Source organism: Colossoma macropomum, unplaced genomic scaffold (genome assembly GCF_904425465.1).
Source record: "Colossoma macropomum unplaced genomic scaffold, Colossoma_macropomum, whole genome shotgun sequence".
In the NCBI taxonomy this organism is placed as follows: Eukaryota; Metazoa; Chordata; class Actinopteri; order Characiformes; family Serrasalmidae; genus Colossoma; species Colossoma macropomum.
In genome coordinates, this window is record NW_023494784.1 from 14,467,657 (window position 1) to 14,482,142 (window position 14,486).

The window sequence follows — 14,486 nt, forward strand, 5'->3', positions numbered from 1 at the left end:
GGATACCTGCGGACTCTCAGACCGCCGCCACGGCTTGTTTAAACACAGGGGAAAATCGTGCGTGGTCCATCATGGGTCCGCCGTGAAAAAGCCAAGCCTTCCAGTTCCCACAGAAAGCCGAAGGCGCGCTGGAATTACCGGTTCGGCTGCGTGGACGACTTGAGCGCTGTTATTTGTGATGTGACTGAACGGCTCTGGGACTGAACTCCTGGGGAGCCACGGGAGCTGACTTTATTTTTTACATTTTTGCTCCGTGATGCTCCTCAGCTCCTTCACCAAATCTCTCATCATCATCATCATCATCATCATCAACTGAGCCATCCGGACGAGAACTGACGGTAAGCGCACGCTGCGTGTTGCAAAAGTTTGGAGCGCGTTTGGCTCCAAGGGGGAAAGATGCGGGGGCGACAGTGTGGCCAGTGCAGTATGAACAGGATTTTGGGGGGTTCTTTTATCAGTAGCGCACATTCTGAGATGTGTTGCGGTCAAATGGAGAGTGAAAGCTAGAGTTGGGCTCGCACGCTGTCTGCATGCAGCATATCCTCGCAGCCCCAGTGTGTCGCAGGAGCGCTCGAGGTGTGATGGAGGGGGGGAATGGTGTGTGTGAGCGTCGAGGGGGTCTCACATAGAAATACAGCACCAAGCCAGGCAACAACTTGTGGGACAGATTTTGGCCAGATGTGGCTTGGGTTTTGTGGTGAGATTCAGGTGGCTGTGAAAGAGTGTTTTCGGTGTGATTCCGGCGATGCGGTGTTTGTGTTTGCGCGCGCGTACAGGAGACGAACCCGCTGTGATGGCACGAGCCGCACTCACACACACACACACACACACACACACTGCAGTCGGTGAGAAGGAGGGCTCGCGCTAACTGCAAATGAAACATCAATACAGAGATGCCTGATGATGACACACTAATGTAACCGCTCTCAGTTTGAAACGCCACCAACTGACACTGCTGTACAAATTCCGTTATTATTAGTATAATTATAGTCATTAACGTCACCAACGTTACTCTGTCTAGTCGCCCAGAGCGTTACTCCTACTGTTAGCATCTTTTATCAGCTTAGTATCACACGCTTTCGCAGTATTGTTTGGAAGCAGCTGAACGTAAAGAGAGAGAGGGAGAGTGAGTGAGAGAGAGAGAGAGAGAGAGAGAGAGAAAGGCAGGGAGGGAGAGGATCAGGCTTGTAATGGATGATGAAGATCCCATTCGTTTTAAATGAGCTCTAACGGAGTAGTGCTACCCCTCCTGACCACCGGCAGTTTTCTGCCCCTCACTCTCTCGCTCTGAACGCCTGTCGGAAGCAGCCTGCAGTTCTTATAGCGAATATGCGCAGATACGCCAGAGGAAGTAGATGGAAATCTGATCAGATTGATTTTGACAGCGTAATTGACTTCTCTTACAGGAGCTGTCACTCACTCAGGTTGTGGAAGTGGAGAGGAACCCTCCTCCACCTCCTCTTCTTATACCTCCCCCTTCCTTCTCTTTCCTCTTTCTGTAGTCCCGCAGCGCTTTTATTACTTCTTTCCACACCGGAATTCCGGAAAATTCCGCCCCTACTGCGTTTGGATCGGCTAACAGATCATTTCCATCTGCGGTATGCCAATCGTTGTGCAGGAAAAGGGACACTATTAGCCTATCCCAACGCAGGAGGCGGATCTTATTAGCCAATCCCAGCACAGAAAGCGGGGCTTGACGGAATACAGGTGTGAAAAAAGCGACTGGCGCGCCAGTCTCTGCCCGCGGTTAGTTTGGAGATGGGCCACTTTTCCACTGTCAGCTTTCTAGATAGGAAGTGCACTCAAAGAAAGTGCTCTCACTAGCATAAGCCATCACCAGCGGCAGTAGATGCCTTATTAAACTGTGCCGAAGAGCCATGTTTGCTGACTTGTGGCCTACTGCCCAGGGCAAAGGGACACGGGACGCTGTCAGCAAATAGGCAAGAAATGTGGGTTTGGTCTGGGTTGGATGTAATAGAAATATTATCAATCAGAAGAAATACAACAACATAATTTAAATTAACTGGAGGTTTCTTAGTTACCTTGCATGGTTAGCTCCTGATTTTCTTTTTGTTTTTCAGTTTGTGCTCATCTAATTAACTCAACCCAAAAGATATGTTGAATCGTCTAACTGCAATGCTGAGCAAACAGCTGTGACCCTGATGTCTAAGCTCTCCAGTTACTGAATCCACCGTGCTTGCTTCAACCATAAACTCAGCCTGGAAAGATATTGGGTTCTAATGTTCATCCCTATGTTGCTGTTTTATGTTAAGGCCCTTGACTTGGATGTATGGTTTTGGGAAAAAAATGACATCATGCTTCGGTTCTGTACACTTTAAAAAGGTTCTTCATACTCAAACATCTCATTTATAAAATAGCAATTTATAGAACCATCCACTGACTTGTAGATGTGAAGGTATTTCATGCTTAGTTCTATGCAGTAAACCAAGAAGGAACTTCAGCCTGAAGTTGTGGGGTTATGAAGATTATGGATTCAAGGGTTTTTACCACAGCAACTCTGTCTTGGATTATGAAAATCCTTACATATCATGATAATAATAAGCATGCAAACGTGGGCCTTCAGACTGAAATAAAGGATCCAATCAGAAGGCAAAACGAGTTTTCATCAGGAATCCAATCAGAACCAAATTATCAAATGGCTAAGAATGATTACACAAGCTCAAACATTTGCTTGTGAGAAATTCTCTATCACTGAGGGTAGCACCAGACACTGCCAAGTCCTAGAAAAGGCTTAATACCCTTTTAAATCGTCCAGTATGATAGAAAGGTGCCTGTCAGCATTCTGAATTCCTGAGCCCGTGTGGCCTGAATAATAATAATCCCACTGGGTGGTCTTCACCCTTACAGGTCTGTGGTAAGTCAAAGGCCATTGCATTGCCACAATCTGTATCTATCACCAAAAAAAAAACAGCTATACCTGTTTAAGGTTGCTGAAAAATTCACTTTAGCAAAGAGCAACACTTCTGCTTCTAAACCCAAAACACTGCCTTCCCTGGCCACAAGACTTACTATATTAATTTTTGTGTTAGTTAGAACGTAAGACAGTGATTCTCAACCTTCTTGGAGACCCCCTGCTCTGCACAACTAAAATAATTGCATAAGGTACAAAATGCATGGTGTATGCATTTTGGAAACCATAGCCTTCATGAGTAAGATGTTGAAGGGTGACAGTTTGTACATCTATTCATTATTCACCACAAAAGCTCAAAGTTATACGGGATGAGTTCCATTTACAAACTTACATTACCCTCCAGCGTGTTCATCCAGCAACTTGAACTGTATAAAAAAGTCAGGTTGACTGAAAATTATAAGCCAACTGGCTGTACAGCTTTTTTGAGTTAGTCAAAATGGAGTGTTGCCTCACTCCTTCTGAGTTTAGTCAAAAGGTTTTCATATCTCAGTTTTTAATACTGAACAATACAAGTTGCAAAGCTGTATTGACCAGGAGGCATTGGCAAGCATGTGCTGGACAGCTTTATTAGAGGCAATCCAACACTCACAGTCATCACAATAGGCAGGGGTCAGAACACAGGGAGGCAGGAACAAACTAGGCAAATCCTCACTCAAAATCTAACAATATATGAAGAAATGGTCAAAACACAAGAGAATACAAAAACAGCTCAGGACTGCACAAAAACGGAGCAAGGAGCAAAGCCAACCAATTGAGGTTGTATACTAGATTTAATGAGTCTAGAACATAGCTGCAGGTGTGTGCAATTATGAGTGGGCAGATCCAGGGTGAAGGTGGAGCAGGTGAGAGTCTGGGCAAATACATGTGCGTCCACTACTGTCTTCACCTGTGACACAGGCACTCAAGTTTACTCACCTTCCCTCACCTTCCAGATTTCGTCAGTGTAAATTCCCTTTTGGTATCTAGGACTCCCCTATCACATGATGCCAACAGGCTTGAAGGGTGAAGGCTTTCTGCTTCAAAACTCCTGGTCACAGATGACTGTGGTATTGTGGGCCTAATGATAGGGCAGTTAGGCAGTTGTGCCACTCACCAGCCATAAAGCTATGGAAAGAAAAAATGAGAACACATAAAAATGTGCAACATGATATAAAATATAATTTTACATTTTTTATTTGAATAAATTTATTGAAATTAACTTTCCTTATATAAGCATTGATGCTGTTTTATGAGTATGATACACAACCTGCCCACTGACCACTGCTCTGTGTAAATATTTGTTCTTTATTGGACCTAGTATATAGCATGTTCTTTCACAGCTCCTCAGAGGCACAACTGCCTAACTGCCCAATCACCGGGAGATAAAGATTTCAAATCCCAGCAATGCCACAGCCAATCTGTGGTAAAGAGGATGAAGCATTGTTCTAGGTCTCACTCTCCCAGACTGGGGGACATAATGGGATAGGGGAGGCCTAGGTGAAAGGAATGACAATGACCTAGTTAAGGGGTAAACTAAGTAAGAGAGACCTAGCTCAGATGCAGCACCAAAATGTGAATTTGTGAGAATTTTTGACTAAACTAAGAAATTTTAATTACTCCAGTGCTCCTAAGTGGAATGTGCTCGAAATGCTGTGCAGCCAGTTACCTTGTTTAAAGAAGCAGCTCATTTAAATGGTGACAATTAAATGTTTCCCTACTGCCTGTATCTAGCTGGGAGACTAGGGTTTTTGTAATAAAGAGGCGGGAGAAGTCTGTGACTACATTCAGAGAGCATCCTCAGATCACACTAGCTTTGTTTCTTTACCTCCTCTGGTTAGTTGGTGGGGGGGTGTTGTGGCTGTGTTTGCTAAATTCTATGGAACAAAAGTATTCTGTGAAGCTTTTACTTGGTAGAGCCCGATTGTACCATCACTGTGTGTCCATTAACCCCCTCACCTCTCTTCAGACAATGTTGGCTCAACTCTGTTCCAAACAAACTGCACCACCAGCTCCTGGTGCACAACAGCAGAACAATCTTTCTTATTTTAATCATGTTAAATTGTGTGTAGGTTAATTAGTGATTGCTGCAGTACATTCTGCTGTACCTCTCAACAGTCTTTCCAACATTTGTATATTTGCCTCCACTTTTTCTTGACCACTAGATATGGCACAGATCCAGGGGTCAATGTTGGGTCGATAACAGCAGAAAAAGCTTTAATGGACGTTGGTGGGGAAAAAAAGAATAAATCTGATCCAATTTTGTAATAAATCTAGCTGGAAATATCACAGAATAGTTTGTAATGGTGTCAAGAAAATTAGGTGGTGTGATAACCGTAGCCATATATGTCTTAACAGAAAAACAATGAGTAGGTAGCTAATTACAGAACATTCCTTTTGCTTTTATTTATTCTTCCTTTCCTAATTGCTTTATTTTAAATGCTCTAATTTTTTTAAACATTTGCACTGGAGATGATAACTTTGTTTTTTGCTAAACTCTGCCATATTGGCTGACAGCCAGTGCAGTCTGAAAAAGATGGTTTATTCTCTGTAATACAAGCAGCTGAGAGCCTGCTAGCTAGCTAGTAATCTGAAGAAGTAGGGAACTTATTTGGATTGAACATGGAGTTAAAACCGATCCTGTCACCTGGAATTAGGAGAGTTTCACAAGCTCAACCAAATCACGAGGGCCTTGTTCAGACTGCCAGTTCAAATCTGATTTTTGGCATATCCAGATTGTGTCCAGATCGACTTTTGATAGTTTGGACAGCAAAAAAAACATGTGAAATCCGATTTTTGCAAAACAGATCCAAACCACATTTAGAGGTGGTCTGAAATGCGATTCCAATCGGATTTTTACAGATATGTCTCAGTCTGGACACTTTCGCCGCTCAAATCGGATTTTGAAGTGTCTTTTGCACCACTCACAATGCAACAGACAACGATTATATCAAATCCAGAGTGATGGAAAAAAAATGTGCTAATGCCAGCTAATTTTAGTTTCTCCTGCATCTGTGTTTGAAATCCGCATCACCAGCATAGCTACGTAGTTACTGATGCCCCGTTATTACCACAGCAACCCATGCAGATAGGTTGGTGATGTGAACAAATCCAGTCTGATCACTTGCTAATAACAGTGCAGGCAATCGACTAATAAGATGTGATTTGAGAAACGATTCTGATTTGCCTGCAGTCTGAACTCTGAACTGCCAAGTGAGTCTGGTGTTTGTAGAGCTGGCAGAGCTGGCAGGTGAGAAGCTAGTATTTTGTATTAAATCCTTGTTTCCTCACACAAGTGCAACATAGAGAACTTGTCAGGTATTCTAATGTCTCTTCCCTTCTTGAATATTTTAGTTATCAAATTTATTGAATATTATCAAGTGTTTGTTGCAGTTCTATGTCTTGCGAATGACTGTGTAGTTTTTGTAGCATACTGTTTGTTTGAGCAGTTCAGCATAGGAAGAAGTCTTTCAATACCAAACCTTTTGTGTGTAAGTATGTTTGTGTGTGTGCATCCTTCTGTGCTCCATGTATGACATGAGCTGTATTGCTTTTCAGGGCTAATGAAACACACTCCTGAGGCCACGGGGTTTCTGAGGGACCACTTTATTGTATACAATGTCAATAATGTGCCTATGTGTGTATTTAAGTGTGTATGTGTAATGAGGAGAATATGTGGTGGGAAAACCCTCATTATACAGCTTGTGCTCCCACACCATTAAAGTTAACAGTGAGAGAGAGAAATAGAGAGAGAGAGAGCGCTAAAAAGTAGATGGCTAAATGATAGAAACAATAAACTCATTTCTCACTGTCTTGTCAGTGCTGAATGTTGATGTGAGTCTGGAGGGGTTCAATTCTCTCACCAGTTCTCGACTGGGTAATGAGTGGTTCCTGTGGTCAGCGACCTGAGATTGGGAATGGTCCCTGCCCAGAAGCCCATTGACCCACGCCTGAGAAGAATAGATATTGACTGACAATTGAAGAAGAAAGCCATTGATTGGATGTCTGTTGCAAGAAATGGGAATTCTATAAGTCTTGTGTCAGGAATCAGCTGCCTTAGGGGGAAGCCCACTTCTAGAAGTAGAAGTGGGGCAACCTTGAGCATGTGTGTGTGTGTGTGTGTTACTTCTTGAGTGGACATCAGGTGGCAAGTTTTGGAGGCTTCAGGGCTCTTTACTGGTCTGTCACTGAAAACTCACTTGAGGACATTCTACATTCTGTACTGTATGATATTGCATGTTGTGTTTCTATTTGTTCTGCACAATATGTGTTCTATATAGTCAAGTTTATAAGTATATACACACAAATATACTCAAACCCATAGTTTGCACACAAAAATGAATGCACACACATTGGCTCACACCTCACTGCTCTTGGTTGTTGATGAAGCCTGACAAGTAATCTGTTTGCAAGTATTTTGGCTTGGGCCTCCCTCTCACTGTCACTTTCTCTTTTACTGAGAGCTGACAAACTGTCAGAGCCCTGACTGATTTCTCCTGAATAGTACTGAAGCTTTTTGTGCCTGTGTGCCTGTGTGTAAAAGAGAGAGAGAAAGAGAAAGAGGGAAGTGTGTGTATGTGTAACCAATTTGGTCTGGGTGCATTCAGGAAGACTATTCAGCTTCCTTTTTCTGCATTAAAATCATGATCAGGGATATGCTCATTTCCATCAGATTTAAATGCAGTTCAATTGATTCTTTCAAAATACCATGTTGTATCATGCCATCACTAAATACATATACTTTCCTCTGCTTAATTCATGTTTTTAATTCATTTTTTTAAACACAAAACGCATATACACACATGAGTTTTCCCATTATATTCAACAAAGTAAACCAGGCCTGTTCTGAAGAGTGTTCCCTGATAATGTAGGGAAATTATATAACTATAACACAGGACAGCGGTGCAAAAGGACCAGGACTGAGAACCACTGTTTTAGTGTCTGCCTTAAACAACTACACCTCCTAGAACAGATGACTTACTCCATACAGCCCCAAAAAGAGCAGTCAGAAAAAAGTGGGAAATGGTGTGTTTATCTAGTCAACATGACAGATCTTCCATAGTTCATCAAGGTATGGGTATTTTGTTTGGAATTCCTTGATTTTATTTACTGACCATCATATGACCTCATGTTTGTTTGTTTCTTATCTGCTTTTAACTACTTGCTTTTGAAGTGTGAAATAATGATTTGGCTGTTTTCTTTTCCAAATTATTTTTAAAAGCATATAGAGGCCCAAAGGTGAATTGATCAACTGAAATGTTTGATTGTTGATGAGCAGTTACAACAAGGGTATAAAGTTGTACTGTCACAAATATTTTCATGAGTAATTACATGGGTGATATTTAAAGCTGGTTATTGTTAATATAAATAGCTATTGCAAATCCAGCAAGGGAATTCTGCTCAGCTGTTTTACAAAGTGTTCAACTGTGGACCCAAAGTACACTCTATACAATTGAATCTTTAGCATATGTATTGTATATAAGTTTTTAGGTAACAGTAAGTTTGCAATTGTCTTTGTTGCGTTAACAGTCTGAACTATTCTAGAAAGGCTTTCCAACAGATGTTAAGGATTTGATTTCATGATTTCATTGTACTAGTGAGGTCAGGCACTGGTGATGAATGATTAATTTTACATCACAAATGCAACTCTAAATCATCTCACTCATGGTGCTCATTCACTTTAGATAACGCACTGCCACCATAGCCCAATGCTGGGGAAATTTACACCCTTCTAGCCGACGCTTTTCACTCAAGTGTGGGTGTGCTACAGTCTTGTATAATTTTTCAGTGCATTTTTTAATGAAAAGCTTGTGTGCTTGCAAATGAATCCCTGTGTCAGCAATGAATGAACTTTGAAGTAGCTGAACACATTAACTATAAAGGGTGTCTACAAACTTTTGGAAACATAGTGTAGCATCCATATCAAGCAAATCAAGGCGAATCTATCAAGGGAATCAAACTGGGAATTCAGCCCATCTTCTAATGCAAACATTCTGATGTGTCCAGGTGATGCTTATGACATCATAATGAATTCTGTTGCAGGTCATGTATATCAGATTACCTCAGAGCATTATTACATAATACAGCTGTTGGTGATGTAATATTGGAGTCAAAATCCATCCTGGAGTATTATAAAAATTGACAATTGGATGTATTAGCTCAGGGACTGTCCAAGTAATGTAGACATATTCAGACAAAATGAAATTAATTTCCAGACATATATGTTTTTGTACGAGGTACCAAATGTTCTGTGAGATGTGTAACAACCCTAAAAAAGGTTACCTGTAACCAGATAAATGATGTCAGACTCATTGTTACCTTTGAGGACTTTGGTGAAGATGAAAAATGAGTATGACCTAATTTTTGTTAGACACTCCTACAGGTGTGACAATGCAATTTAATATGTTGACTTTGGGGTAAGTATATTTGTATCCAGAGGTGTGAAAGAAAGTGTGTGTGTGTGTGTGTGCGTGTGTGTGCGCATACTGCACACATGGCTTTGTTTACCCTGACATTTCAATCACTGCAGTAACTAGACATCTCATTGGCCAGCTCCAGATACAGCAGGCCACGCAGGGAAATGCCTAATTGGCTGCTGAAAGTGTGGCAGTTGTGCTGTGGTTGAGGAGTGTGTTAAAATAGCTGCACTGTTAGAGACAGGTCGCTTTCTCAGTCTGGAGTGTCTGTGTGGTAAGTAACCTCATTGTCATTGTCTGTATCTTTGCTGGATTAGCCATTAGCTTTTAATCACAGTGCCATGCAGGTTTTTATTTAGGCCTAGATGATATGTGTGTGTATGTGTGTATCCTCTGTCAGTGCACTGAATCTGCTTGCACCTGATTTCACCATTTTTGGTTCAGCTCTTTTGGAGTGAGCTCTCGTGCACACTCTGTCACTTTCTTAAAGGGAAATGCCACCAATATTTCAAAACTTAGGCATAACGTAATGTTTAATATGTGAAGAGTCATTTAGTCTGGTTTGATGTGAGATGGTCCGCTCTAGAGAAACTTCCTGAGTCAGAATTGTTTACAGTTGTGGTGATAGGAGTCAATGTATGAAGAGTTTAATGCCTCAAAAATCCTTCTCGCAGAAGTGATTACATAAAATTGTTATAATTATGCTGCCTTATGCCTGAGACATTGTTTTATGATAGTTTTGAGAATGTAAAAGGTATGTTCATGGTGGAGAGGTACATGCAGGGTGTTGTAAGGCGGAATAGTCTGTATAGAAAACATTTTTTCAGGATTAGTAGTACTTTGTCATAATCAACATTACCATTAAAACTCAGAGGAAACATGGGGATTAACTGGTGGTCTTGAATAGTTTATAAAATGGCTATATTTGTGATGTAGACATCACAACCGCATCGCGATCACCACCACTGTAAAGAAATCTGAGTCATAAGTTTCTCTAAAAGAACCAGTGAACTTTCAAAAAGGGGAATTGCACCAATTTCTTTAGCATTTCTGCATAATTCAGTTGTTGAGATATAAACAAAGTTATTTAGAGTGGTTTGATGTTGAAATGGTGGATTGTAGAGAAACTTTCTGATCTCTGATTTCTTTACTATGGTGGTTAAAGGAACCAAAGGTCACAATGTCTATATTGCAAATATAACCATTTAATTTTTATTACTTATCAAAATAACCAGTGAGCCTAGACATGTCTAATGTTGATAATGGTAACCAAAACAAACAAACAGACAAAGTTTTGCATAATGACACTCTACCTGAACCTCCGCCATCAAAAGAAGTTGTAGGCCAATATCTTTTCTCAGAACTATTGTAAAACCACATGTCTGGCATTAAGCAGCCATTCATAACCATCATGTAATAACTTTCTGTGATGTAGCTTTTAGGGGCATTAAATTCTCATTTAATCACTACTTCCTATCACTTTTACATTTACATTTACACAATTTAGCAGACACTCTCATCCAGAGTGACTTACAAAAAGTGCTTTGTCTATCTAGAGAAAGTATCTTTGCTAGTCACAAATAGGTTAGAGAGAAAGCTAGTCGTGAGCTATCACCACTATTGTGAACAGTTCTGATTTGGTAAGTTTCTCTAAAATTTCGATTTGTCTTAACAATATAATTCTACAGATTTCTACTTCTGTGAAGATGCATGTAAACATGTCTTTGTCAAGACCAACAGAAAGGGTTCATGGGTGAGCGCAGCTTGCAGAATCTCCAGATTATTAATTGTGTATATCTATGCCAACAGCAAATCTGGTAGCACTGGGGGAAAGACCCAAACAGTTCTCAACTCAGATTAGAACTACTCAAAATCGAATGGAGCTGTTCGAGGATTGGCTGGCAGGAGAAGTGACACCTTACAACCATTTATGTGACTCATCTTCAAAATATTACATATTACTCAGTGAACTGAGCATTTTTGGAGGAAGAAAGAGGAAAAAATCAAAAGAATTTTCTCTTTATTTTCTGTACATTCTGGTTTGCTTGCTGCCCTTCAGTTTACGTTCAAGTATGTTGGCAGACATCTGTGCGAACATCAGCACACATGAGCCATTGAGCAAAATGAACCTTTGGGACTGCAGCAACAGATGTTTTGTGAGACCAGGAGGTGCACTTAAAAGCATGAACATCTGAACATATGCCTGTATGCATGTGTGTCAGCGGGTATTTGGCCGTGTTATAAATGGCTTTATTGACTGAATAGAGCCAGAATGTCTGAGATGAATCTAGGATATAGGCTTCACACAAACACATACACAAATTCGTAGTGATCAGTCTTTCAGAACCAGATTTGGATGGGCAGTATGGGAAATAATATAACATCGCAATAAATACATTTTCATAATGGTAAACAATACAGGCTATTTTGCCTTTTTTAACTTTTGTTGAAATTTGGGACCTGTAAAATAGTAAAACGAGTATTATTGTCATTTTAATTCTTTGTTGCAAATAGAGTAAATATATACACCGTGCAAAAGTCAGAGACCCTTCTTTTATTTGATTTCCAAAAAAAAAGACCTGAAGTTAAAAAAAAATGGAAATATGCAGAGAAAATGGGACTTCTAACAAGTGTGCACAACCTGTGTTATTTTCTGTAATACATATTTTCAGCTTTTTTTTCCTGATGCTGAAAAATGGGAACACTTGTATTTAATGGCCGTTTTGACTAAAACTGGTTTTGACTGGTCTCTGAAAAAAAATAATGGCATTAATAATAAACGATAATGGCATGATAGGATGTCATCCAATCAGCTACTTGTCAGTTACCTTGCAGTTTTTGCAGTTACTACACACTGGTTATTGTTTACAGGCTCTTCATAATTAGTCTAAACCTTTATATGATACATACAGTTGCTCAGTATTGACAATGTCCATGATATGTTCGGAAAACATATCGTGATGTAATTTATCACAATAATGATAAATTATTGTCTTATTGCTAGGACAGTATCGTCCCGCGATTTAGAACTAAAGGTTTATTACAAAACAGCATGTTTGGTGAACACTGTGTTGACTGCAGGCGATCATGGAGAGGTGCTCAGTGGAAGGTGAGGTGCCACAACTCAGAATCCAAATTGAAGTGGAGCCAGCAAAGGAGCTCAACTCCAAAGGAAGCCTTAGGCTAAGGGCCTGTTAACATCTGGCTTTTTTCCCCGCCCGCCGCATTTCGTTTTCTGCCTTGTAAGATTTCATTCATGAGTTTTGATACTTTCTTTCATCTTGATCTTCTATCACATTGCTAGGGATTTCTTGCTGTTGTATTCCTTCTGTTTTGCCACCTGTGCACCTGTGTGTGTGTTTGTGTGTTTGGGTGGTTAGAGGGGTACGCATCACTAAATAATTAATCACCATCAGTACTGTGGCGCACTGAGGGATAGACCCAGGGGTCCCTTGTTAACCAGATCAGTGAAGTGTGAAGAGTGTGAGAGCGGCTTCAGTAGACACACCAACGGACACACACACACAGAGCTCAGCTCCTGTTAAAAATGTGATTTTATAATTGTGCCAACATATTCTAAATGTGCTTTAAAAATATTACAGTAAATTTGAACTAGTAATGGAGGCTATGTGTCTAAAGCTTGCAGTGCTCATTGTGGCTAATCATACAAACTAAAATTGAATAAATGACTGACCTTGCATGTTCATGCTTTCTTGCTGTACTTATGATCTTTGCAACAACGTGCAACAAAAACCACATTTGTTACACACAGTTTAATTTCGCATGAGAGTGACGCCAGCTAATTTAATATTGGATTTGCTGCCCTGGCAGATGCTAAGTAATGGTGCAGCTTTAAAATTGGCAAGATTTTATGAGCAACTGAAGGGCCCATATCATGGAACGCTAAATACATACCATTACTTCCTAGTCACAGTCACCAAATCAATGCATTTACATATGCCCACCAACTCAGCCTACAGCAGTTTAGGTCGACCCATTCACTTTGAAATTATAAGGAGTGTTTCAACGCAGACTGCTTTGTTCTATTTAAAACTGTTCTATATAGAACCATTTCATGCTTAAATGGTTCTTTTCATGGTGAGATGGTTCCTCAAATTGGTGGATAATGTGGTGTATATGGTTCTATATAGAACCTTTTTGAAAATGGTTCTATATAGCACCAAAAACAGTTCTTCTGCTGTTACAACCTTGACATCATAACAATAGAAGAACCTTTTTGGTGATATATAGAACCATTTTCAAAAAGGTTCTATATACAACCATATACAACACATTCTCCATCAATTTAAAGAACCATTTTACCATGAAAAGAACCATTCAAGCATGCAATGGTTCTGTACAGAATCATGGTTATAAGTAGAGCCATTCCCTTTACTACTTCTTATCTTATTTAAGAATGCTGGCAACTTGCTCAAGTTTAGACACTCGTTTCAGAGTAACTAAGTGTATTATAATGTACTTATTCACATATACAAGCAAAACCCGTGTGTTTCACTGAATTCACTGAATTGAATACCTGTATATTTTTTATGTGTTCCTGTTATTAAACATAATAAATATCCAGATAGCGCTCTCAATATTTGAGTAGTTCCACCTCAATCAGTATTAGTTCAAAGTGCTTTACAGACAGATGATAAATTTTAACAGTAATAGAAGTAAGTTGAGCATGTAGAACATGGCACTTTAAAGTTGTAGTTACCACTTTCAATAAGACATGCTTTTGCAAAACAGTCGTAACAACAATACTTGGTCCTCAGTTCCAATCTCTGGATAAGCCCGTCAATGCAAGCTCTTGCGTTTTCTCATGATGGGTTTGCTCGTTAGCTAATGAGGTGAAGCAGGTGTGATAGAGATGGAGCGGAAACACAAAATATTGCAGTGCAGGAATCCCTAAGCACTGTTGCTGAGAAACATTGGTAAAAAAAAAAATTAATTCTATCACTTTCTGTGGTTCAGTTAACCTTGCAGTGTCCACACCACTACATGAGAGTGCGCACACACATGCACACACACATACACGCACTGTTAGCCTGTAGCAGTGTTGATTTGTGGCAGATTGGAGCATGCCTTTGGCTGGCTTTAGGAAGCTGCAATTGGCACACTAAATAATGTAGGCCAGCAAAAGGTTTTCTCTCTCTCTC

General features: G+C 40.2%; 1 protein-coding gene across 1 annotated transcript in view; it reads left to right on the forward strand.

The window, feature by feature from the left end:
- The first annotated feature begins 298 nt into the window (after positions 1–298).
- il1rapl1a (interleukin 1 receptor accessory protein-like 1a) overlaps positions 299–14,486 on the forward strand; it is a 111,649-nt gene continuing 97,461 nt past the window's right edge. Inside the window, exon 1 of the mRNA XM_036571430.1 lies at positions 299–338. The gene's annotated coding sequence lies outside the window, so the exon portion shown is untranslated. The remainder of the gene's footprint in view (positions 339–14,486) is intronic.